This window comes from Electrophorus electricus, chromosome 18 (genome assembly GCF_013358815.1).
Source record: "Electrophorus electricus isolate fEleEle1 chromosome 18, fEleEle1.pri, whole genome shotgun sequence".
Taxonomy (NCBI): domain Eukaryota; kingdom Metazoa; phylum Chordata; class Actinopteri; order Gymnotiformes; family Gymnotidae; genus Electrophorus; species Electrophorus electricus.
The window spans coordinates 7,703,128-7,731,120 of NC_049552.1; the positions used below are offsets into that span (position 1 = coordinate 7,703,128).

The 27,993-nt window shown below is 40.0% G+C and overlaps 1 long non-coding RNA gene across 1 annotated transcript; it reads left to right on the forward strand.

Moving 5' to 3' along the window:
- The first annotated feature begins 1,335 nt into the window (after window positions 1-1,335).
- Window positions 1,336-27,986, forward strand: LOC118242954. Its single transcript, XR_004777120.1, has 3 exons — window positions 1,336-1,839; window positions 24,360-24,577; window positions 25,865-27,986. It is a non-coding gene; the product is annotated as an uncharacterized LOC118242954 (long non-coding RNA).
- Window positions 27,987-27,993: the final 7 nt, after the last annotated feature.

Consider the following 27,993-nt stretch of genomic DNA (forward strand, 5'->3'; position numbering starts at 1 on the left):
GGTTTAACGGTGATTTAAATGAATCATCGACAGAAATGGGAGGCTACTCTGCTTTAAATGCAGAGAATATTTTAGGAAGAGAGAAAATTTGTTTCAGCACACTAAAAGACCTGTGATTCAATCACTGTACTGTTTAAAAGACATCATTTGGTTAAACAGTTTAGGGTTTAGTGTTTAGAGTTTGAGGGTTACTGTCTTGATATAAGGCTCAATCTTTTTCTGAGGCCCTAAATTTATATAAATATATGATGTACAACTGCAGCATGTAGTAACATGATTTAAAGATCACACACATGTGTTACATGTGATGTGTAAGTAATGTTTATTTATATAGCACTTATCACAGACAAGAGTCACAAAGTGCTTTAGCTGCAAAGTAGGACAAATATAAGATACAACATGAAACTATGATACAGCACTAAAACAGCAAATATTACACAAATACAACCCTGGTGCAACAGATTTACTGTTTAAATATGCATCTTTAACTGTTTAAAAGAATCAATAGAAACTGCAAACTTTATAGAAGAAGGCAAAGCTTTCCACAGTTTGGGGGCTACCACTGTAAATGTAAGGAGTAGACCATGAGTGCACAGTAGTTCAAAGATTGAATCCCCCTCTTAAGTGAAGTGTTACTAATCTGAAAGTGCAAACATAACAGATGCTTAGACCTCAGGTGGGGTTAATCCTGTCCCATGTCTACAGTAGTTGATAGAGAAGTGGATTAGGAGTTAGTCTGGTAAATGACCACACTTGTACTTGCTTTCTCCATGCTCACCCACTCAAATGCCTTGCTTTAAATATAATCCTCATTAAGACCAGTAGAAACAGCAAGACTTTCCAACCTGACCCAGCTGCCTTCCACAGACAAGACCAATTAGTATTAAACAAATCTGGACATGGTCTGCCAAGCAGAACCTTCAATTTTCTATTTTGGCTTGATAAACAAGAATATATGGGCTAGACATGATTTTCTCCATGCAAGTAGAACACTTAGTAGACAAACCCTGAATAATGGTTGCAGATTCAAGTCCTGGATCCCTAGTACAAAACCAAAGATACTTGAGGAATAGTGTAGGCTGTGAGGCTGGTTCTGAGATGGGGCTTGTCACAAAAATAGCATTCTGAACACCAGACAACCACTCCTCTGCCTTGAGGCGGCGGATCTGCTTTCAGCATGGCATGGAGTGGACAGAGTGGGAAACGCAGGCGAAAAGGAGGATCAAGAAAAATGAGAATGTCACTCTATGCAACATCCAGCAGCACTCTGTAAGTGGTGGGAGGTATTGAGGGTGGCGCCAGTGGTGGTGGTCCAGCACTGTCCAAGACCACAGACGGTGCTGCTGGCACCTGCAGAAGCCTGGTGACACACTCCAAGGTGCCCAGAAACGTTGGCAAAAGAGTTAGTGGTCCAACAGCACTATCACAGTGACGTCTCTGTCCACAGACCCAGGTCTTTGGTGAACCTTCTTATTCTCTATTCTTGTAGCAGGGATAACTAGAGTTAGGTGAGCAGGGGTTTGGCTCTGAGGACATCAGGAGAATGCACGCCTCCCAGGCAAAGTGGCTGGGCCATTGGAAGGTGAATAGGGGTCCAGAAGAAGCCACCACAGCCACAAGAGAATTGAATCAGGGGATATACCTCTCCCTTTCCCAGTGGAATATCCAACTGTATCCACAGGAAGAAGAAATGTTAGTACCCTTCCAGGCATCTGTCCTGCCGCTTGTGGGCCTGTTGGCCACTGGGTCTGCTGTCTGAATCAGGGCTTACTGGAGGCAATGCTGCTGTGGTTTCCTCTCTAGAGACCTTGGTCTTCAGTCTGGGCTGTGCTCTACAAGGTACTGGCACCTACTGCTCTTTTGTCCAGCAGCTGCTTGCTATGCTCATTTTCCAGGGCCACACCATCATCCACATTCTTTACAACACAGTGAAGTGTTCATTTACGCAGAGAGAAGGGAACTGCGAAAGATGTCACTTTCATTAAAACCCAAACATAAAATGTAGATAAAAAGGCACAGTTTTTTCAGACAAATTGTGAACTGTGATTCATGATTATTTTCCTCTATGAACTGCTAGTTCAATTCTCATAAGTCGGTTCATCTTTTTGTCTGCCTGTGCCTTAACTTCACTAAATCTTTCCTAGCACAGGATTTTCAAACTCCAGTCCTGGATGGGCATGCAAACATGTTTGCGCACACGCACACACACCCACCCACCCACCCACACACACACACACACACACACACACACACACACACACACACACACACACACACACACACACACAATTCAGTCCTCTAGGATCCAAGTTTGAATAATGTGTGAAAAATGAAGCCCCACCCACTGTGAACATTATTAATATGCAGGATGTAATGAAATGTCAGTGACGCATTATGGGTAATTGATGATTACCAGATGTATTCCCACTAACAGAGTGTTCGCAGAGTTATATGCCCATGCATACACTTATTTAATCAAAAAAGCACTCAGTTTTTCTTTATTCAGATTCCTCTTTAACACAGTGAAGCTAGTTCAGCAGTCCACACATTGTTTGCTACTGTATTTCCAAATACCAAACAGTACTTCAGATAGCCAGTAAGGGATATGTAAGTAAGACCATAATACTGAAACTTCACTTCAAGCCAGGTTAGTTACATTAATAGTCTAAAAGGCACAAAATTAAATGTACAGCTGTAAAAATATGTAGAAAGTTCAGAGGCCTTTTGTTTTTTTTATTAAACATTTAAGACATGACTGACACACAATATCCCATATTCAGTTCTTATTAAAAGAATTACAAATACCTTTATCAGTCAGAATTTCCACAGAAAGACAATGCATCACTGATGATTGCTGTGACAATACAGAAATATTTATTGTAATGATATTGAAATGTAACTCATGATATGTATACTGGACATCATGTGCGCCGAGATATCGCTCTCTATCTCTCTCTCTCTCTCTTGCACTCTCATTCTCTCTGTCTCATATTCTCTGGACTCTTGGCTACACCCCCTTCCTGCTCTGGCTATTTTTGGATTGAACAAATTTAATTATGCATGTTGTCATAGTGCTTTTAGTACAATGGCTGTGAGATGAAGAGAAGGAGAAGGGCAGAGAGGTGTATGTTGTTCTCAGCTGTTCCTTCTGCTGGTGTGGTTAGTGGTCGATAATAGCTTATGTTACTGTGTACTTGGGCTAACAGATTTGTGTGTGTGCTATTGTGTCTGTGCCTTCTCAGGGGTGCGCTGTGTATACTATGTGCATGTTTCTGTAACAATTTCCGAGCTTCTTGTCTATTTAATATATCACTAGATTTGAAGCCCATTATCACTAACAATAGGATGCTCCAGTTTTATTTAGGATGACAACATCTCCCAAAAATGCAGATTCGCAGTAACCTGACAGGGCTGAGCCTCCACAAGGTCATATATATATATATATGTGTGTGTGTGTGTGTGTGTGTGTGTGTGTGTGTGTGGACAGAGAGTGATATTAAAAATTATAGTGAAGTACACAGAGTTTCCAGAGAAACCAGGTCCTTTCATCAGCTGCGCATACAGTGCTTCATATATATATATGAAGATGGTTACAAACATGTCTCATTTGAAATAGAACTCCAGTTATTATTACTCAGAGATTAGCGAGATGGCTGTCTATCCCAGCACAGTTCATTTAATCATTGACTATAGGCTTCCTCTGTGTTCATACACTCACTTTAGGACCTAAAGTGCTTCCTTTTGAATGACGGTACAACAGGAGTCGGTGGTGGGAATTCAGGTTGAGTGATTTTCCTAGGAGCTGGAAGGATTGTGGTCTACAATGGAAGCAGTTGGCTGTAATGTAAGAGCCTGTTATAATAGATGTTCACATGAATTTATGACTACCACAATATAATAAATATTTGATAAACTGGTTGCTGAGCTTCAGGTAAAAATTTATTTATGGCTAGCCTTGGTGCCAACTACGAAAATTTGCACTAATTGCACTAGTACAGCACTGAATTTGAGTGGCTGCATTAGATGTAATGCCAGGAACTTGGGCAGACTTGAATATAAACTTGCATTTTGAAGCAGCTTTCATCTTTCCCTAGATGTGGACATTGTCTCAAAAATATACATCACAACTCAGCTAAACCATTTGGGTACAGGTATTCAATTTAAATTGCAATAGTTTACATTAACAGCATTTAGCTAATGCTAAAAGTGACTCAATTACATGTGAATACAACTTCAGCAATTGACGGTTAAATGCCTTACTCAGGGGCCCAACAGTGGCAACTTGGCAGGCTTTAACTTTGATTACAAATTTGATTACAAATTGAAGACCTTAACCACTGAGCTACCACTGCTACCAATAGTTACCACTTCTTTGTGAATAGTTAAATGTTAATTATGAGAAAATCTACAAATAAATGGAGCATAATTTAGTTAAATGGGGCAACATATCAATATCAATACAGACAAGCATTTCAATGATTAATAAAATTTTTTAAAATTTGCTCTTATTTTTAGGCCCCCCTATCTGGTTATTAGACTAATATCAGTTTCACAAGGTATTAATTGTCTGGGTGATATGTACAATTAAAAATGACTTCCTACTTTTCAGCTAGTTTGTAACTTATTTGATGTTTTTGGCTCTGCTATGGGGGGTTCCAAGAGGTTTTATTGGTTCCAAGAGGTTTTAAAAACTGTCATGGAATGCACCCCTTCCCACTGGCCACGTGGTTTGGCCTGCCGCGTGCAGTGGGAGTTCAATGTTATTCTTGTTTGTAACCACGCCACTGCTGTCAGTGCACACCTGCACATGGTTTAGTATTGTAATGTCTGTGTGTATTTAAACTGTTGTTGGTGTGTGCGTCTTTGTCAGTCATACGGTCGTTGTAGCCTGTGTCAGTGGTCGTGGTTAAAGTCACAATGGTCCAAGTTATCTGTGTTTGTGTTTGCCGTTTTTGTGAGTGCAGTTGTCTTTAACGTATGTCAATAAATGACTATCACCATCGAGGGAGTCTGTACGTCCTGCTCCTTGCCCTGCAGCAGTGGATATTGAATTGCCCTTCTAAAGGATTCAATTAAAATATATACCATTGGCTACAGGATTTGTATTATACTCGTTATCCAGTACAAAAACACAGATATGGAATTGGAGGCATCATATTCATTTACTTACTCATAGGGCCTACTGGACACCACTTCGAATATATTGTGCAAAACACTCTCCAAGTCTAAACTGTGAGTTCTGTCCTTTAGGAACACCTAAACATACAATTATTTTCATAATATTGTTAAGATGTAGCTTCCTGCATATGGAATGAACAAAGCTAAGGTTGCTCTAACATCATAAACTGCTTGATAAATGTGTAAACTGATACTGAAACAAAAGTAGAAGAGGGATGGATTATATTTTGCAAAACAATGCTTGCTGAGACAGTGTTGTTGAGGTATTTATAAGCTATATGCCATATTTATTTATTTAATCCTTGTATACCAAGCTGAGAGGGGAATGGGGCAGTTCGGGTGGGGAGTTGAGTGAAAATGATCTGATTGTTTATTGTTTTCATCTCTTCTGTTATTTCACTTTTTTTTTTTTTGCCTATTGTTGGCATTAAAAATTGGTTTAAAAAAAGACAGTGATGTAAGAGTAACCAGACTAGAATCACTACAGTAAGATAATCAGGCCATATCAACTGGGGCTGTTTTTTCAAAAGCCACTGAATATAAATTAATATACACTGTACATCAATCATTTGTGAAACCTTTGAAAGTGTCAGATTTTTAAATATTTCAACCTAAAATATTATATAATCTTCATAATTATAAATTGATAAAGGTTTGTCTAATTTATCAAACAAAATGCATAGTTTTTTACTTTGCCATATCTTCACTGAACAAAAAGTATATGATCATCTATGATAATTGAAAAGAGGGTCAATTAAATTCATGATAGAGGGTCAGATAAATTCATGCATGGGTTCACACACAGTTTTGGTTTCCTGCTCTTCACAGTAAGAATTTGTTTTAAATGCAATATAGCAATGAACAATACTGGTAATGGGAGGTTATTCTGAACCAAATCGAACTGAACCAAGCCAAACCAAACAGCAACAATTAACTAGTTTCTACCTGTATCACGCTTGCTGGATATTCCACAGTACTACTCATGCAATATTGTATAGACGGATAAAACAAACTTTTTGCTTAATGTGCACAGCATTATATTTAGAGGAAAGGAACACCCAGCTGTGACACATTATGGGGAAAAGACACCCAGCTGTGTGGGGCTGCTTTCCTGCCTGAGGGAATGGATGGATTAGTATTGCTAAAGAATTCCAATGAATACTAAGTTGTTTTAAGAAATGTCTACAGCAAAATATCAGGGAATCTACCCTGGAGCTGGATCATGACAATTATTCAGAACACTAAAGGAAGTCACAATTATTCAGAACACTAAAGGAAGTCACAATTACTCAGAACACTAAAGGAAGTCACAATTACTCAGAACACTAAAGGAAGTCACAATTATTCAGAACACTAAAGGAAGTCACAATTACTCAGAACACTAAAGGAAGTCACAATTATTCAGAACACTAAAGGAAGTCACAATTATTCAGAACACTAAAGGAAGTCACAATTATTCAGAACAATAAAGGAAGTCACAATTATTCAGAACACTAAAGGAAGTCACAATTACTCAGAACACTAAAGGAAGTCACAATTATTCAGAACACTAAAGGAAGTCACAATTATTCAGAACACTAAAGGAAGTCAACCTCAGAGTGCCTCAAACTGAAGCCATTCTATACTTCTGAGAGCAAAATCAGATTATTGGTCCCAGTCTCATTAAAAAGCTGTGGAGAACTCATTGGCAAGACATCCAAAATGTACATATGAACAGAAAAGGTTCTGGATAAAGTAACTTCTAACTGGTGTACAGAAGTGATCAGCAGATAAACAAATGTTTGATTGCAATATGGTTTAATGTAGTTTAATATAAGCATTTCCATACTTTTTACATCAATAACCTTGAATGTTTAAACAATTTGTCCAGCAAGAATATGGCACTATGAATTGTTGCATGGTGTTTCAGACATTTACTTTAGGTATTTTAGTATTATTCAGTTTTTACTTTACAATCAGATCTCATTTCAGAAGCCAGTTATACAGAAATATATAGAAATAGTTATATAGAAATTCAGATCACTTCAAAATTGTTCACAAACTTTTTCCACAAAGCAATTGCAGCCAGTTGATACACTATTGCAACACTGTAGTCTCAGTTGCTCCTCAAAGAGAATTAAATGCTATGTGTTAGTTACTATGCTAATAACATTTGCTAATGTTGGAGCATAGCATTCATTTCTCATAAATAATCAGAATTTCAAATGATCTGGGGTATTCAAATGTTAAATGAATGCGGGGGAAGGGATATGGTTTTCCTTAAAGTTGCTGCAGCTGAACTGCATTTCAAGTTCAAGTTCAAGTTTCAAGTTTGGTTTATTTGTCACATACATAGTCATACACAGTATAACCCGCAGTGAAATGGTTGAGAGCGCTCTGTCCAAACTGAGGAAAAAGAAAACAGGGGTGCAGAGAGAAATATATATTCTATATATGTACAAAAATATATTAACAATGTATGTACAATATATGTATATTATGTTTATATACACAATGTACAATGTATATGGTTATGTGTATATGTATGTACACAATGTACAGAATGTACAGTTCCATCTTGTAAATGACATATTTACAGTTTTTATGTTACATGGTGGTAATTGAACATATTTACAGTTACGTTACATGGTGGTGGTGGTCCCCACAGTTTATCAGTTTCCCTGATTCAGGGCCCGAATGGCCTGTGGGAAGAAGCTCCTCTTCAGTCTCTCTGTCTTGGTCTTCAGGGAGCGAAAGCGCTTCCCTGACCTCAACAGAGAGAAGAGCCTATTGTTGGGATGGGTGGGGTACTTCACAATCCTCCTGGCCTTGGTCTGGCACCGCTTGTAGTAGATGGTCTGCAGGTCAGGAAGTTCTGTGTGAGTGATGCGCTCTGCTGAACGCACTACCCTTTGGAGTGCTTGTCTGTCCTGCTTGGTGCTATTCCCAAACCAGACTGTGATGTTCCCCGTGAGGATGCTCTCAATAATGCTGATGTAGAAGTTCTGCAGTACCTTGGAGGGCAGTCTGAAGTCCCTTAGGCGTCTGAGGTGGTAAAGACGCTGACGAGCCTTCTTTGCCAGGGAGTTGGTATGGCGGGACCAGGACTGGTCCTGCGAGATGTGAACACCAAGGTACCTGAAACTATCTACTCTCTCCACCGTGGTTCCACTGATCCTCACAGGTTGGTAGGGCTGCTCCTGCTTCCTGCTGCAATCCACGATCAGCTCCTTAGTGATGTTTAGGAGGAGATTATTTTCCTGGCACCAGTTTTCCAGGTGTTTAATCTCCTCCAGGTAGGCCCTCTCGTCGTTGTCCGAGATCAGACCCATGACAGCGGTGTCGTCAGCAAACTTGACAATGATTGTGTAGCCAGAAGTGGCTGTGCAGTCGTGGGTGTACAGTGAGTAGAGCAGGGGGCTTAGGACACAACCCTGAGGAGCTCCAGTGCTGAGGGTGAGGGTGGATGAGGCACAGTTGCCCACCCGTACTGATTGTGGAATGTCTGTTAGGAAGTTGGAGATCCAGTTGCACAGGGATGTATGCAGTCCTAGATCCTCCAACTTAGTAGTGAGTAGGGAGGGGATGATAGTGTTAAATGCTGAACTAGTCGACAAACAGCATTTTAACATAAGTACCCCTCCCTTTGTCCAGGTGGGTCAGTGAGCCAAGTGATCATACAATTTTTAATTTGGTTATGAAGTTATTTAAACAAGTTCAAAAGATGTGCACGTTAAACATGGTCGGTATCTTTTTAATGCCATATTCATGGATTATTGCATGTGTTTTTGTACAACAATGAAAACACACAATATGTGCTTATCATTCTCTTGGAGGTGAAGTGATATCTACACCATACATTTCTAAGGCTACATAAAGTAGGTACATACATCCACTACGAAAACCATAGCTTCTTAGATATAAGGCACAGTCAATAGCAAGGTACAGTCATGTGAAATAGGAAAATACCCATTTCCCTCTAAGAACTGGACCGAAACGGTTTACAATCTAAACTAGCGAATCAATCTAGACTAGCATTTCACTTTCTTTGTGCCTATCGGCTTGCAAAATCCGACTGCACATTTTTATAAAGGATTTATTTTATCACATATGACAGCGGGGGCGGAGGCGTGGCTCCGGTGAGAGGGACAACTCGGGTGAACCAGCGGAGAATTAAAATTGGTCACACCTGTGTCGGTAGCCTGCCTATACGCTTTTCTTTCATCCGGTTATAGGAGCCCCCAAACACAGATCGCTGCTGCAGAAATATGACACCGCTGACAACCAACTGGATATAAGTCGCAAAGAAACCGCTTCCTTCTTGGATCGTTTGACTGGTTATGTATAAAAAGAGGCGATGTGCGTCCACCCCGGCTTCCCGCGCACTCCCACCCTTCCTGACAAAGGGTAGTTCCACATCCAATAAACTTCTAGTTCTAGATTTTCCAAGATATTTCCAGTCTAGAGTTATTGTATTCATTTATAACCATAAACACTGTCTGAGACAAGGTGACTTTGGAACAAGACGTAATAAATATATTTAACTGTACCCTATTAAGCGATTTGTATGTTGGTATTAAACATCTTGCGGAATATAGATATTTCAAATTAATATGCCTTTAATTTGCTTAATTTTGTTTTGTTACTGAGCAGGATTATTGATGCTTTGGGAAGCGAACATTGCCTGTTCTCTATATCTCTCTATCGTAAGCCCCACGAACCTGCTTACGTTCTCCAGCTCTCATCGTGATGCTGACGGCCCTCCCTCTCACGCGCTCCTCTCAAATTTGCTCAGCTGTCTGCCTGCCTTTCACGTTCTGTGCCGCTCTTTTCAGTTGCCTGTCTCAGCCGCTCTTCTCGCTTCTTGCTGCCTGTTCTTCCAGCCCACAGTCTGTCTGTTTAATTTTTGGTTTGGCTATGTACCCCTCGCCTTTTCTCATGTGCCTCCAGGTTCTTGTATGAGTAGTCCTACTCTTCTCCTTCCGTTCTGCTAGTTCTGCTAGTTTTCTCCATTGTTTTGCTGTATTAGCTCATTAGCAGTCTTCCCATCAGTTCTTCACCATCAAATCCGGAAAGACCCCCAAGTACTGCATCAGTGACACTAAATCCAGTTCATTTCTGACATCATGCTTTCATTACTTTTATATTCACATTCATTTTGTATACTTGCATATCTGGGGTGTGTGTGTGTGTCTGTGCATGCACTCACACCTGTGTGTTTGAACACAGCTGCGAGGGTAGATTTGTTTGCTATAGGAAGACCACTTGAAAACAAATAAGAACGCACACTTTTGTGCCATCTTATGAGCATGGTTTATTTTTAAACCCAGAGATGACCCTCTCAACCAGCTGACATGCTCCATGCTCCTTGTCTAATGGTGGCTTGGGACAGGCTCGTATCCTGCAGAACCTTTAACTCCAAAGCGGCATCTTTTTTTTTTTTTTTTTTTTAGAATGATTAAAACCCTTAGTTATTTCTTAGTCATATTGCTTTGCTTTGTACAGTAATGTTTAACAGTCTCATTGGTTTTAGCACATGTATATTGATGTGAGCATTGGAATTGTTTAAAAAGATTCAGAACACTAGAAATGTGAACAAATTGCTTGTTACATTTATTGACAACATTCAGAAATTTTCAATATACTTATGGATTGCTCACTTTCAGAGTAAAATATTCTAGGAGGATAAAATAATTACAGCAAACCTGAGTCCTATTGGAATTATTGCTTGCTGGCAAGTTTCTTATGATCCACTTAAAAACAAGTGGTGTAGTTAAATGTATTAACCAAACTCTAAAACTGCACCACAGGTGCCACAAAGTTTAATATTAAAGGACTATATTAATATTTTAAATATTGTAACCTCTAACATTGTACACAGTGGTTTTAAATAATACACATATTTTGTGAAATGCATGCTTCTAAACGTGTATGGATCTCAAATCATATGCTCCCATAAACTTCTCAAGGCATAGAACATCCAGTGTGGATTAAAAATAAAACAACCTCAGTCACAAAACAGTATGTACTTTGATTTTGTGATATTAGTTATGAATTGGTAGCTAGTAGCTAGTAAATATTCATGCCATACCAGCTTCAACTACCTGTGTTTTGACACCTGAGAAGAAGTAGCCTATGCATGGTTTAGGTTTTACTAGGATTGAAGGCACCCTGCACATAACCAGCAATCTACAAATTATATGCCCTTTATGTGAAAACTGATTGAAAGATCTGGGATGCATCATTACAGCATGCAGATGAACACAGAGAAGTTAGGGTTAGTCCTAGGTAAGTTTAAAGAACACATGCCTTTTTTTCTTTATCAAAATACTGAAACAACAGTACCACTTTTGGAAAACATTACACTGTGGCATTAGGGCATTAGGGCATTGAAAGCTTATGGGAGTCATCTCTTTTCTGATACTGACAGTACATCAGCAAATCCTATCCATCTTATCTGTCCATCTTAGCTCACCATAGCAGCAAGTTCCACTCCATTCTCTAATTGAATGGAACAAACTCATGTACCATGATATTCACTGGTTGTCCATGAGGCCTTTGAGCAACTCATTTAGAGAGCCTGCTACATTTGTTAAAACATCCTGTAAGCTTCTATGTTGTATGTCACGATCAGTCCCTTGCATGTTCCATGTTTTCCCTGTTATGTGTTTAGTTCCGTTCCATAGTTTCGTTTTGTCCTCACATTGACTGCGTACACCTGTCCCTTGTTTCGAGTTCATGTATTTAAACCCTGTTGTGTGCCTTGATCGTGGCTGTTCATTATTTTATGGTTGAATGCGTTTTGTTTATGGTTGTTTCTTGTACTCCGTCTCTTTGCGTTTATCTTAGGCCATCATGTTTCCTAGCCTGCTCCCTGTGTGTGCCTTCGTGTGTTGGTTTTATTTAATCATGTTTCCTCGTACTCTCCATGTCGGCTCTATGACCCTGGACCGTATAAACGACTCTGATTTTGGATTTGCCCGTATTAAATCTTCCTCCTCTCAGCACATGCGTCCGCCTCCTTACCGCTCAACGCTACATTGTACATATAAAACACACACTGTGTGGATTTACATGTATTTTTTTTTGAGTACTTCTTTTAGTATTAGTAGTTTTTACACTTTAGCCAATATTACCCAAAGTACATTTTACATTAGTCCATAGTTTTTTGATTCCTAGCTTTTTTTTTTTTTAGAAATTATTTTACATTAGGTATTTAAAAACATGGTGCTGTGAGTTGGTATCTAACTGTGCCATTAAAGCCATTCCTTTTTCAAATTTATAGTGCAATCAATGAATCTTATGCATTTTTTTTAACCTACATAGTTTTCTAGGTTCTAGTCCTCTTCTCTTCTGTTCTCTTCTCTTTATGGTCATGATTAAAATATTTATGTTTATGGTCAGAATTTTTAATTGTCTATAGACAAATAAGAACACACACTTTTGTGCCATCTTATGAACATGGTTTATTTTTAAACCCAGAGATGACCCTCTCAACCAGCTGTTATGCTCCATGCTCCTTGTCTAATGGTGGCTTGGGACAGGCTCATATCCTGCAGAAACTTTAATTCCAAAGGGGCATCTTTTTTTTTTTGGTAGAATGATTAAAACCCTTAGTTATTTCTTAGTCATACTGCTTTGCTTTGTACAGTAATTTATAACAGTCTGAGTATGCTGTACATGTATTTGTGTGTAATTCAAACTTTTTTTTTTCCACAGCATGAATCCTAAATTGTTCCTCCTTGGACTGATCTTGTGCCAATTTTACAGAGTTGGTATTCAGCACACTTGTACCTGGCCTTAGCCAACAACCCTACTGCTCAGATGATGTAGATGATGGGGGTGGGGTTAATAGGGGGAATAACCCTGAGAGTTTTCTGTTTAAAATTGACAGTACCTCTCTTAGACATTTAGTATTAATTACCTAACTCCATGTAGGCATAAGGGAATTAACCAGAGCATATGATACATTGTACTGTATCATGTATTTATCAGTTTCACTCATGTTAATAATTCTTGAAGAATGATAGCAACAGAAATCATGTAAGCAGTAAATGTATGTTCTAAATGATAACGTCTTAGAGTTGTATACAATCTATTTAGGGTTTACATCTTCACTGTTTCCTTTGTGCTGGCTAATCAGAGCTCTTGATTAGTGACTGTGCAGTCTAGGGGTTTATACTTAAGATGCAGAGGTATTTCTCATGATTAATTGAATTTAAGGGGGCATTTGGAGACAGGTGCACTTTAGGGGCAGGGCTGAGGAATAATTTATCAAGCAGTTCTGCAGTTTCACTTCCAAATGGGGCCAGTGCCATCAGGGTCCATTTGGATCAGAGTTGAGAACACATCATTAGCCTGAGAGAGACTACTGTATTGGCCTTTGAGGTGATATTCAGCCCAAGGGCAAAACCTACACACACTCTCTCTCTGTAGGTGTGAAAAAGTGTTTGCCCCCTTCTGATATCTTATTTTTTTGCATGTTTGTCACACTTAAATGTTTCAGATCAATAAATTTAAATAGTAGACAAAGATAACACAAAGAAATACAATGCAATTTTTAAATGAAGGTTTTTATTATTAAGGGGAAAAAAAAAAATCCAAACCCCTGTGTGAAAAAGCGATTGCCCCCTACACCTAATAACTGCAATCAAGCGTTTGTGATAACTGGCAATGAGTCTTTTACAATGCTGTGTAGGAATTTTGACCCACTCATCTTTGCAGAATTGTTTTAATTCAGCCACATTGGAGGGTTTTTGAGCATGAACTGCCTTTTTAAGGTCATGCCACAGCATCTTAATCCGATTCAGGTCAGGACTTTGACTAGGCCATTCCAAAATCTTCATTTTGTTTTTCTTAAGCCATTCAGAGGTGGACTTGCTGGTGTGTTTTGGACCATTGTCCTGCTGCAGAACCCAAGTGTGCTTCAGCTTGAGGGCACGAACAGATGGCCGGACATTCTCCTTCAGTATTTTTTGGTAGACAGCAGAATTCATGGTTCCATTTACCACAGCAAGTCTTCCAGGTCCTGAAGCAGAAAAACAGCCCGAGACCCTCACCCTACCACCACCATATTTTACTGTTGGTATGATGTTCCTTTTCTGAAATGCTGTTACTTTTACGCCAGATGTAATGCGACATACACCTTCCAAAAAGTTTAACTTTGTCTCGTTAGTCCACAGAGTATTTTCCAAAAAGTCTTGGGGATCATCAAGATGTTTTCTAGCACTGAGACAAGCCTTTGTTCTTTTTGCTCAGCAGTGGTTTTCATCTTGGAACTCTGCCATGCAGGCCATTTTTGCCCAGTCTCTTTCTTATGGTGGAGTCATGAACACTGACCTTAATTGAGGCAAGTGAGGCCTGCAGTTCTTTGATGTTGTTGTGGGGTCTTTTGTGACCTCTTGGAGGAGTAATCGCTGTGCTCTTGGGGTAATTTTGGTCAGCCAGCCACTCCTGGGAGGGTTCACCACTGTCCCATGTTTTCACCATTTGTGGATAATGGCTCTCACAGTAGTTCGCTGGAGTCCCAAAGCTTTAGAAATGGCTTTATAACCTTTTCCAGACTGATAGATCTCAATTACTTTGTATCGCATTTGTTCCTGAATTTCTTTCGATCGCAGCATGATGTCTATCTTTTGAAGATCCTTTGGTCTACTTCACTTTGTCAGGCAGGTCCTATTTAAGTAATTTCTTGATTGAGAACAGGTGTGGAAGTAATCAGGCCTGGGTGAGTAATCAAACCCCTTGAGTAAACAATTCAGTTACCTGTTAAGGTTTGTGCAGATTTAGTTGGAAAATCAAGATAATTGAAAATGTACATTTGCTATGAATGTTAATGGATAACAATTCAAAAGATCTGACATCAAAAAGGCTGACACTGGTTATAGCCAAGTTCTTTTAAAAAATACATTGCAAGACTATCTCCCATTGAATGCTCTGCAGATTTGGCAAAATATTTATAACCTGAAAGAGATAGTATCTTTAGATCTAAATAGCTATTTGATTGTCAACAAGAAAAAGTCAAGTTCCTTATCAGTAATTAATTTAATGAGGAAAACAACCTTGTCTGTAAGTGACTGGCAGTTAAAAGGTACAGTGTTTACTACATTAATTGGGGTTGAGGTGGAGTACAGTTGGAGTGATGATTCCTTCTTTCAAAAGGTCCAGATGGAACAAAAAGTATTACACTTATGGGCATAGCAAAGCCATACCATCTACAGCAGCATCCTGTTACATCTCAGTCTAGATAGGGAAGTTCGTAACATTAAAACATGACGTGATAAGGGCGAGCAATTGGTGAGTGGAATGACAAATGAAACAAAGTCAATACGGTGCATAGCAAGTGTATTACAAAGTGTTGGAATTAACTAAAGAGGGGATCAGTGTAACATCAGGAGCAACCAAGGCCAACAATGTTGCTTGGCAACTCGAAGTTTGAGCTCCCTCCACTGATTTTCTATGGGATTATGGTACTGGCTAGGCCACTCTTAAGAAGCATATTCAGATCCTAGACACTTTGTTGCCTTGGCTGCCTTTTGGGTCATTGTTATGCTGGAAGACCCATCCATGACCCATCTTTAGTGTTCTAGATGATGCCAGGAGGATCTCATTGAAGATTCTACGGTACATGGCCCCATTCATCAGCCCCTCAATGCGGTGAAGTCTTCCTGTGCCCTTAGCAGAGAAACAGCCCCAAAGCAGAATATTTCCACCTCCATGTTTGACAGTGGGAATGGTGTTCTTGGGGTCATATCCAGCATTTCTCTGCCTCCAAACATGGCAAGTCGAGTTGATACCAAAGAGCTCAATATTGGTCTCATCTGACCACATCACATTCTCCTAAGACTTCTTTGAATCATTCAGGTGTTGGCAAACTTTAGATGGGCCTGTACATGAGCCTTCTTGAGTAGAGGGACTTTGCGGGCACTGCAGGATCTCAATTCATTACGGCGAAGTGTGTTACTAATGGTTTTCTTGGTGGCTGTGCTCCCAGCTCCCTTGAGATCATTAACAAGCTTCTCCTGTGTAATTCTGGGCAGACACTTAATCTTTCTCAGAATCATCCTTACCCCACAAGGTGAGATCTTGCATGGAGTTCCAGAGCGAGGGCAATTGAGTGTTATCTTGTATTTCTTTCATTTTCTAATTATCACGCCAAACAGTGGTCTCTTCCTCACTAAGCTTCTTGTAGCCCATTCCAGCCTTGTGCGGGTCTACAATCTTGTCCCTGATGTCCTTTGACAACTCTTTGATCTTGCCCATGGTCATCGAGAGGTTTGAATGGAAGAGACTGATTCTGTAACAGGTGTCTTTTATACACATAACGAGGCGAGATTAAGAATACTTTCTTAAAGGGACAGGACTAATTTGTGTGCCTCATGGGCACGTAACCGGGCTGTGGGGGGTTAGAGTTCTTGCTGGCTGGTAGGGGATCAAATACTTATTTCACTTAATCAAATACAAATGAATTTATACGCTTTATTTAATGTTTTTGGATTTGGATATTTTGGATTTCTTTGTTGATATTCTGTCTCTCTCTGTTAAAAAATAAACCTACCATGAAAATTACCCCTTATTTGTAAGGGGGTAAACTTACAAAATCAGCAGGGGATCAAATAATTATTTTCCCCACTCTCTCTCTCACACACACAGTGTACACAGAAATCAAGGTCGTATGTGGAGTTCTAGATCAGTCAGATGCAAAAAAAAGTGCACAATCATAACACCACACAAGTCTCATTCCCATCACAACCAGCCTTTCTCTCTCTTCCTCTTCCTCCTTTTATCTTGTGGGCCATGTGGTTGTTGATCCAACACAGTGATCCAACATGGGGATGCAACAATGGCACTGGGTCCAAGTGAGGAAATCACCCAGAAGACCTGGCACAAACCTGTAACACAGAAGCAAACAAACTAGTTTTCCCCATTTGAAAACATCCCCAGATTATGTTTCACATTAGCCAGCACACAACTATCACCTGGGAGTCAGAGTTTGGTGTGAAAAACTGTTGAAGCGCCCTTCACAACAGTCTGAAAATGCTGATGACTGGATAAACTGCAGATTTACTTGCAGCATGGCACAGTGGAAGAATACATCTGTAAGGGCTCATCTTATTAATAGACACTGACAGATTGTAATAGCCATTCACAGTCCAAAATACACAAAGACAAATCCAGGAAAAAATCCAGATAATTCAGTTGAAGCATTAATTTTAGTTTTCCAGTCAGGCAGTTCAGTTTGAAGGAATTTGTAGATAGAAGTGTCACAATATAAGTAATAACATAGAACAGACAAGCAGCAGACAAAACACAGTGTTCACTTAAACTAGAAGACTCTGATCCTCTGCATGAGAGATACAGCTGACCAGGAGACCAGTGGAAGGTATAAAAAAGTCCCACTCTCCAGTGCATTTAAATGTTCCTGTCACCCTGCAAAGCAAATAACCCAGTGTTGGAGTAACACCAACAGAGATGAATCAGCCTCTCGTCTCCTCTCCGGAATTCAATGTTGGATGCACAACAGTCTGAAAAGATTAGCTGGCTGGTTACACATGCCTTGGTTGTGTATTGGTCCAAAACCAGTAGTGTTGCAACAATTGTCTGTACTAAAGATTTGGAAATTAGTATACATGAGCTTTGTGTACATGGAAAAATGAGAAAACCTAAAACCTGTTTAAAAAAAAAGAGAGTGATAACAATAAAATGGAACTGAAGTAATGTAAGCAATTCTGGAGCACTGAATTTCCTACTTTTAGACTGGTTAATGTAGTAAATCTTCTGTTATGACTGAATAATGTTGCAGATAGACTCAAACAAAAACAGCACAACCATTACATTTGGTTAATGTACCGTAAACAGTACAAACAACGAATGCAGTCACCTGTCAGTTCTTTTCCTCCACCCCCCCCTTTCCCTTGCTCTCTCTAACCTTGGCTAATGAGGCCGAATGTGGTGAGTCTATGACAGTTTGCCCTCTGGTCAGTTGGAAGATTGTAGAAATCATGTTAGAAAATGTTTCAAATACTGAACTTGAGCCCACCCAAGACTGAGTTCATGAGCTGCAGTATGCAGATGTCCAAGAAAGGCAGGACTGTTTTAAAACTTTTTCACTGCCAGCTGAGTCATGCACTATAATGAAAGGCACTGATATTGCACCGCCAGCTGAGTCATGCACTATAATGAAACGCACTGGTAGGATTTTTGCCATTTAAGGCCACTTAAGCCAGTCTTCTCTCTTATCTTTCACTATTACTGTTTTTCTTTTCCAGGATGTGAAAGAGAGAAGATGGTTGAATATCTCTGTGAAAAAGCTGTTTCTATCCTCTCAGCTGGATTAATTACTAGATTCACCCACTTGTCAGGACTGAAAACACTTTATACAGAGAACAATAGCAGTTCACCCCATTTCTATATTATAAAACTTTTTTTTATACTAAAACTTTTTAGTTTTAGTCTTTAATATTATAGTAAATTTAGTGTGTGAGAGGAGGTAGGATGAAAGTGCACAGGTGCTTTATTAGGGAAATCCAGTCATGTATTCATTAAGAGTTCACACTTAATGAACTGACATACAGGAAGAACCCAGGCTGATCACAACCAGAAGTCGAGAGCTAAGAAACAGTGCAGAAAAGCTAAGAATATGCTAAGGTAACAGGGAAACAAGAAAGACATAGAAATAAGATAAAATAACAAAGGGAAATACAGGGAAACAAAGAGAACATGAAACTAAGAAATAAACTGGCTGGGAAAACAAAGTGAAGACCAGACCAGTTAAGAAGTGTGCTGTATGACGACAAGATGTTGCAGAGGGATGTCAAAAGGAACTAGTATAAATACAGGAACTAATAAGGCCAGAATGAAGGGCAAATGTCAAACCATTGTCAAAATTCATGAGCGAGCAAATGAAACTGATTCCTTACACAAGCAAAACCACTCTTACACACAAGGAGAACTTAGGTAAGGAAAATCACTCTCGTATGCAGGGAAATCTAATCACAGGGAAAATTATCCCAGGATGTGACTGTTCTTTATGTTAGCTATTAAGCAACTTCTTTCAGAATGGTTTAGTTTATTTTTGAAATTTGAGATAAGGGCCCATTGTAACCCAAGATGGGATTAGTTAATACAATTTTCTAGATCTGTTTTGATTGGCTGCCTCTCAGAAGCTGTCATAATAATCTATGATTTCTTTATCTAATGCATTTACATCTTCCAAAACGACTCTAATAAAAAAAATGGCATAGCCTCAAAACAGCTTTTGCATTAATGGGCTAAAGTGATTTTAGGAAAAAAAATGTAAAGAACCTTTGGCAAAACCTTTAGACAATATTGACCTGATGCAGCCAAATTGCAAATCTAAAAATATTCTGAAAAAAATGAGTGGGGAAACAAATGTGCGTTATGACAGGCGCATTATGTTGCAATCAGTATAGTGGTATGTATAAAAATGCTAAGCTGACTCAGTTAAGCTTGATTTGGATAAAGATGGAAGGAGGAATGGATCTAAATGACTTTGAAAACGTCTTATCTCAGTTTGTTTCGGTTGGCAGAAGAGGAATCTAATGCAGGTTGAGATAACTTGGTTTAATAATACCAATAGTGGTAGGCAGGAGGCAGTAGGTGGGAGGTCAAGAAAGCTCAATTTCAAGGACACCCCTAAAACTACTGAAGGGCAAATATTGCACCGTGGTCCGAAAAAGAGCCCATAAGATCATTAAGGTTCAAACCCATCCCCAACACAGCCCTGCAATGTAGCAGGTGCTACATGCGACCACCAGACTAGGAAATCATTTTCACCAACAGCCCATCAGACTCATGAATGACTGTCACCCTGTTTCTCTCCCCTCCTCAACACCTCCTGTTTTTCTGGCCATGCAAATTGTCTATTAATGGACAACGGCTTTATGACATGCATTTAATTCATTTGTGAGTTTTGAGAACAAAGTTTATTTATGAACACAGTTAACATGTTCCTGAGTCAGTCGTTTGCTTTTGCCAGACAGATGTGTCTTTTGAGAAACTGAATTTGAGCTTTTGGATTTGTGTAATTTAAAAAAAAATTATAATTTTAGAAAATGTGTTTTAGCAGTGGTATAAAACTGCCCATGCCCTTTAACATGTAAAATGATACCCAAAGTCAATTTTCTATATGCCTATCATATTTTTTTTGATTGTCTCACCATCATTTTACAGTGACGAGAGCTCTTGCTCATAATATGATGCATACCAGCTCATCTGTGAAACATGGTGGAATTATTGTTAGTTTTGGCATATAGGGCTGCCAGTGGAACTGCCTCACTACATGGATCCTATATCTCATGGTCTTTCATGGTCGTCTTCACTGCTTTATTACTGTATCCACTTCTAGTACTGGGGGCTTTCTAAATCTCTAGCTCTACTGGCAGTGATAGCTCAGTGGTCAAGGTACTTGGCTTGTAAACAGAAGGTTGCTGATTCAAGCCCCACCACTACAAAAGTTGCCCCTGAGCATGCCCCTTTAGCTCTCAATTGCTCAAGTTGTACTCAGTCATAATTGTGAGTTGCTTTGAATAAAAGTGTCAGTTCAATTCAGTCTACTTTAGTAGATACATTGGGTGACTTATTTCAGCAGGCAAAAATCCCTCATGGACACCTTAGCTGCTTTTGTAGTGCCTTCTTTAGTTACCAACACAGATGAGTGAGCAGATTCTTGGAGTTGCCACACTGTGCCATGTTTCACAGGTGACAAAGTATGCATTACATATACAACGTAACCCTTCTAATTATGCTCTGTATTACAGTTTTCATTTTGTGTAGAAATTATAACTGTAATTGTATTATGTACTCTGGAGGTGGTTGCTGATGCTAATAACAGCCATTTTAATGTTTTAATTCACAGTACTGGCAACTGGCATTTCATCACATCTTCATGACATCTTCACTGCCAGCCTCCATGGACCCACTGCAGTTTGCATACGGCCACAACCACTCCACTGATGATGCAATTGCACATCTGCTCCACACCACACTGACTCACCTGGACAAAGGGAGGGGTAATCATGTTAAAATGCTGTTTGTCGACTACAGTTCAGCATTTAACACTATCATCCCCTCCCTCCTCACTACTAAGTTGGAGGATCTAGGACTGCATACATCCCTGTGCAACTGGATCGCCAACTTCCTAACAGACAGACCACAATCAGTACGGGTGGGCAACTGCGCCTCATCCACCCTCACCCTCAGCACTGGAGCTCCTCAGGGTTGTGTCCTAAGCCCCCTGCTCTACTCACTGTACACCTACGACTGCACAGGCACTTCCAGCTCCACCATCATTGTCAAGTTTGCTGGCGACACCGTTGTCATGGGCCTGATCTTGGCCAACGATGAGCGGGCCTACCTGGAGAAGATTAAACACCTGGAAAACTGGTGCCAGGAAAATAATCTCCTCCTAAACGTCAGTAAGACTAAGGAGCTGATCGTGGATTGTAGCAGGAAGCAGGAGCAGCCCTACCAACCTGTGAGGATCAGTGGAACCACGGTGGAGAGAGTAGATAGTTTCAGGTACCTTGGTGTTCACATCTTGCAGCACCTGTCCTGGTCCCGCCATACCAACTCCCTGGCAAAGAAGGCTCGTCAGCATCTTTACCACCTCAGACGCCTAAGGGACTTCAGACTGCCCTCCAAGGTACTGCAGAACTTCTACATCAGCATTATTGAGAGCATCCTCACGGGGAACATCACAGTCTGGTTTGGGAATAGCACCAAGCAGGACAGACAAGCACCCCAAAGGGTAGTGCGTTCAGCAGAGCGCATCACTCACACAGAACTTCCTGACCTGCAGACCATCTACTACAAACGGTGCCAGACCAAGGCCAGGAGGATTGTGAAGGACCCCACCCATCCCAACAATAGGCTCTTCTCTCTGTTGAGGTCAGGGAAGCGCTTTCGCTCCTTGAAGACCAAGACAGAGAGACTGAAGAGGAGCTTCTTCCCACAGGCCATTCGGGCCCTGAATCAGGGAAACTGATAAACTGTGGGGACCACCACCACCATGTAACATTTACATGTTCAATTACAAGATGGAACTGTACATTGTGTACATACATATATATGTATCCATATATACATTGTACATTGTGTATATAAACATAATATACATATATTGTACATACATTGTTAATATATTTTGTATATATATATATAGATATATATTTCTCTATGCACCCCTGTTTTTCATTTTCCTCAGTTTGGACAGAGCACTCTCAACCATTTCACTGCGAGTTATACTGTGTATGACTATGTATGTGATAAATAAACCAAACTTGAAACTTGAAATTTGAAACTTGAAACTTGTTCTGAGCTGTAGATATTCTAGCCATTGCTAATGCAGAAGCAAATCAAAACAAGGACCATGTAACCAATACTCTATATTACAAACTTTATATTAATAAAATTTTTAAATTACATTTTTTTAAATGTAATTATTATTTTAATTTAAGATAATTTGACATACTACTAAAGTTTACCAAATAAAAGGGGACACAAAGATTATTGTTCCCAAGTCATAGACATAAAATATTCCATAAATAAAAGGAAATATTGCATACCTTTGCCATATATTTAATGTTTAATTTTAAAGACTGGAATTTTACCTGTCCTGATATTTTTGGAGGACAGTATAGCAATATGATGCTATGCTACACTTTCTTGCTAGCAACACTATACTTCCTTGCTAGTCAGGCATATATTTCAAAATGTCACACCAACCAATTTATTAAACAGAAATGACATTTTTAAGTTCGAATGGCAGACTGTAATATGTTACTAGTACTTCAAGTGAATTCTTCACTGAGGAGAACAGTCACCATCACTCAAAAGAGCTTTTTCATGAATAAAAGGAAGCATATGTTTGTGTTTGTTCATGTATGAGAAAGAGGCAGACTGGAGGCTAAGTGAATATGCTGGTGACAGTTCATTGCTTGGTTGATATGATTCACAAGCATGGGGATGGCACCAAACCTCATATTATTTATATACTTTCTCTCTCTTCTTTTCTGACTGCATCCAATGTGTCCTCATGCATTTCTCTTCCATTTCCCTCCTATCTTCTCTCTCTCTCTCTCTCTCTCTCTCTCTCTCTCTCTCTCTCTCTCTCTCTCTCTCTCACACACACACACACACACACACACACACACGATCTATTTATTCTCTTTAATTCCCTCAAATCACTATAATAGTTTTACATTTTAGTAATTATAGTATGTTCAGAGCTGTATGTTTTGTAAGAGGTGTATATAAAAAGGAGACTTGCTTTTTCTGCCTCTCTATTATCGAAAGCCTTTTTGCTTCTTTGCTATGTTTCCTAAGCTTCTTGTGTTCTTTATAATTTGATTGGAGTGGGAATTGTAAGTCTATCTTAAAGAGGAGCAGTCACGTTTGACTATCTTCTATTAGCATAAAAGTGAATGTTGAGTTGAGTGAATGTTGAATGAGTTATTTTCCTGTCAAAAATAATCTCACCTTATGTCTTTTCAATGTTAATGTTGTGTTTACGAATTACAGTTTACATCTTCACATAGTCCATGTTATTGTTATAAATAACTGTTTATACAGTATCATGGATTTAACAGAAATTATTATAATGTTTTGAGAGGTGTAATCCAAGTGGACTCAAATATTGCTGGAACACAAAAAGGACATCACAGAAGGAAGATGGCAAGATATCCTTGGACTTGGACATCTGATAAGCTTTTTTTGTGGCAGCAGCTGTTGTAAAAAGTGCTATATAAATAAATTTGACTTTGACTTTACCTGATACTTTCCAGGCAAGCCATAGATGTCTTTGACAGGCAATGAATATGTGTGTATTTCATGCTTGAAACCTGTCCATCGCCTGCTCAGCAGTGTGACTGTCACACTCTCATCCTCAACTCTACTCATTCTCCTACTGATCTCTGGCCCCACCTTAATTTTTTTCACATGTTCTTTAGTTCCCTCTTTATATAGTCCTCCCTTTCCCTTAATTTTTGTGAAGTCTCTTGTCTCCTTAGAGGAATTCAAAGTCCTTAGCTGATTGTCTAATGTATCTATATAATAAAAGTCATAGAGGAATAGGCAGGGGTGTCAAAGCTTTTACATCTCAAAATTTACAAATGGTCAAACCAACTGTCTTGATTATTCTAGTGTTAAAAATTGAATTGCAATGTTGGAATTTCTGTGCACAGAGAGAAGTGCCCCAGAACAGTCTTTTCTCAGTGCTGGATGAGGCAGGAACACTATGTGATGGGCCTTCCTCAGCCAAAACTCATTACAGAACCTTCTGGGGAGGAGGGAGAGATCTTCCTGAGGCTTCAAGAGAGGAACCAGCTAATCAGGCTGTGCCTCAACTGCAGTGACAGAGACCAGACCTTGAAGCACTGTCACAATATTCCCTGCTATGAGGGTAAACAAGACTCAGTTTGCAGCGTATATATGTGTACAGAGTGCTACTGCCCCATGCTAAGATTTATCCCCAAGCCTCTCGCGAGACCCAAGCTATGGAGGAATAGAGGAAGCTCTGAGACATGGGTTTATCCAACCCTTGACCCGGCATCACTGGGCTTCATCTTTGTGTAGAAAAAGTATGGAGGTTTAACGCTATGCATTAATTATCACCAGCTAAATTCCTGTCTTACTCCACTACCCCTTCCTCATTACCACTACCCCTTCCTCATTACCACTACCCCTTCCTCATTACCACTACCCCTTCCTCATTACCACTACCCCCTCCTCATTACCACTACCCCTTCCTCATTACCACTACCCCCTCCTCATTACCACTACCCCTTCCTCATTACCACTACCCCTTCCTCATTACCACTACCCCCTCCTCATTACCACTACCCCTTCCTCATTACCACTACCCCTTCCTCATTACCACTACCCCCTCCTCATTACCACTACCCCTTCCTCATTACCACTACCCCTTCCTCATTACCACTACCCCTTCCTCATTACCACTACCCCTTCCTCATTACCACTACCCCCTCCTCATTACCACTACCCCTTCCTCATTACCACTACCCCCTCCTCATTACCACTACCCCTTCCTCATTACCACTACCCCCTCCTCATTACCACTACCCCTTCCTCATTACCACTACCCCTTCCTCATTACCACTACCCCCTCCTCATTACCACTACCCCTTCCTCATTACCACTACCCCCTCCTCATTACCACTACCCCTTCCTCATTACCACTACCCCTTCCTCATTACCACTACCCCTTCCTCATTACCACTACCCCCTCCTCATTACCACTACCCCTTCCTCATTACCACTACCCCTTCCTCATTACCACTACCCCCTCCTCATTACCACTACCCCTTCCTCATTACCACTACCCCTTCCTCATTACCACTACCCCTTCCTCATTACCACTACCCCTTCCTCATTACCACTACCCCCTCCTCATTACTTTTCATAGCATGCTGGTGTTCAGCAGCTACATATGGTACTTCACTAAACTAGCCCTCTGTAGCTTCCAGATCAGAGAAAGAGATAATTGAAAAACAGCTTTTAGCACCACTAGAGGATTTTAGCAATGCATTATGGCCTATCTATTTCACCCTTCATGTTTCAATCATTCATTAATAATGTCCTTGGTGATTTTGACAGTTGATGATAGCTTATATGGACAGCATGTTAATTTATTCCAAAAGCTTGAAAGTCTGTCTCTGTCACTTCTTAGATAACCAGCTACACATCAAAGCTGAAAAATGTCTAAGAAAGCCGAGGAGGCTTTCAAGCACTGTGGATGAGACTCTCTGCAAGCCCACAGACTGAAGTATGCTGACTGTATTGGAGGTTGACATGTCAGAGGTAAGAGTACGTAGAGTTGTGTCCCAATGACAGGAAAAACATGGGAACTCTTCCCATATTCAAACAAACTGCCCCCCACAGAGAGAAATTATGATATTGGAAATTGGGAGTTGCTTGCACTTAAACTAGCCTTGGAGAAGTGATATCATTTGTTGGATATATTTCATGTATTTTATTGCCCTGCTTCTAAGAATAACAGCGCTGAAACACTATCTTGATTAGGTGAAGAAGAGCCTATAGTACAAGAGATTGGACCCATACATTATTGAACACCAACTATTCAGGAATACAGAGGACCATGTAGTTCCTCACTGAGAGGTATACTCTCCATCACGACACTTATGTATGATCCTGCTCGATCTGTGCCATGACCAGGATTACACATCACACTCCAACAGATAAACTGCTCTCTCTTCCTCGTATCACATGTCTGTAGACTTCCTCACTGATCTTTCTAAATCTGTAACACAGAATTAAAGCTATAACACATTTAATAGTGGAGACTTCTCAAAGGGATGCTGTATCATTCCCTGTTAGGGACTGTACAGTGTTTTCAAGGTTGCTAAGGCCCTGTTCATTAAGTGCAGACTTCAGCATTACTCAGGCTAACGCCCCCTAACTACAGTGTACAAGAGGGAACTTGGAGAGGTTCCTCCTAAGCTACTGGACTACCCTCTCCACTGGGCAAAGGTCATCCCCTTGGGCTGAATATGCCCAAAACTCACTTTGCCATTCATAGTGAATTAACCCCATTTCAGTGTGTGTTGGGTTACATACACTGAACTCCTGGGCTAGAGTCTGGAAGAGGAAAAGTGGTTTGCCAGACAGAGGAAACAGACAGCATGGCCCCTGCTTACCAGCATGGTTATCAATTCTGGAAGTTCACAAGAAACATCTGTCTAAACTTGCCTTGTATGAAGATGAGCTTCAAATATGTGAGGCTTTTAAATCTATCCAGTCATTTATAAGTTTATGGTTCTCTCTACTTACCAAATTTCATCTACTTTTAATGTTTTGCTCCTTAGGCAGGTGATTCCTGGTCTCTTGTCAGAGATGATTACCCTGAAGCTTCCCCCTCCTCTGTTGTACATGGAAGACACCCATGCTTACACAGTTTATTCTCTTCTGAGCCTTCATCAGTTTCCTCTATAACATTGTCACTGTTTTCATGGCATCATTTGCCATGTGTTTCTATTTTCCTTTTGTTCCCATGGTGTTATTTGCTATGTGGTTTTGTATTATTTGTCAGCTCTGTCCTTGTTTAATTTTTTGTGAATCCCTGCCCAGTATTGTTTCACCTGTGTATTCTACTAATGTACCTGTTTATTTAAACTTTGTGTTGTGTTGTCCTAATGGTCAGTTCTTTGTATTTGTTCTTATGAATTTCTGTTGCATGTGTCTGCTTAGTATATGTGGAAACTCTGGTAATCTCAGTTGTGTTTGATCTCTCAATTTCAGTATCTGTTTTGTTTAAATCTTGCCCTGTTTGCATTGTAGTATTCCTTTTATTTCCCTCATTTCTCATAAATCTGAATTGCAGTTGCATTCTGTGCTACATCTCACATTCGGTATACCACAACCAGAGTAGCAACTGTATCTAGTCTCATCATTGTGTGACAGACATGCTAAACACAGGAGAGGAAGACAGACTTTGCAAGGACAGGGTAATAAAGAATGCTAACTTAATAGCAAATATAAAAAGCCTGAAGCTGAGGGTCTAATCAGTTCCACAGATATGCTCTGCACATGGTGGGATGCAGCACATGGACTCAGAGGAGATTCGGCAGGGTGCTGGAATCCCTTTTGTCAGAGCATATGAAACATCTCCCCAAGCTGCAGCTTCAGGAGCTGAAATCAGAAGTGATGCAATGAGATCAAAGAAGCCCTTGAATCACAAGAACAAATGGGAAGTGAGGTCTATCAAACTCAGAGACCCTCAAGGCTGAGCTACTTACAGTGTCCACAGTTGCTATGTTTACATGCTGTTTAAAAATCTGG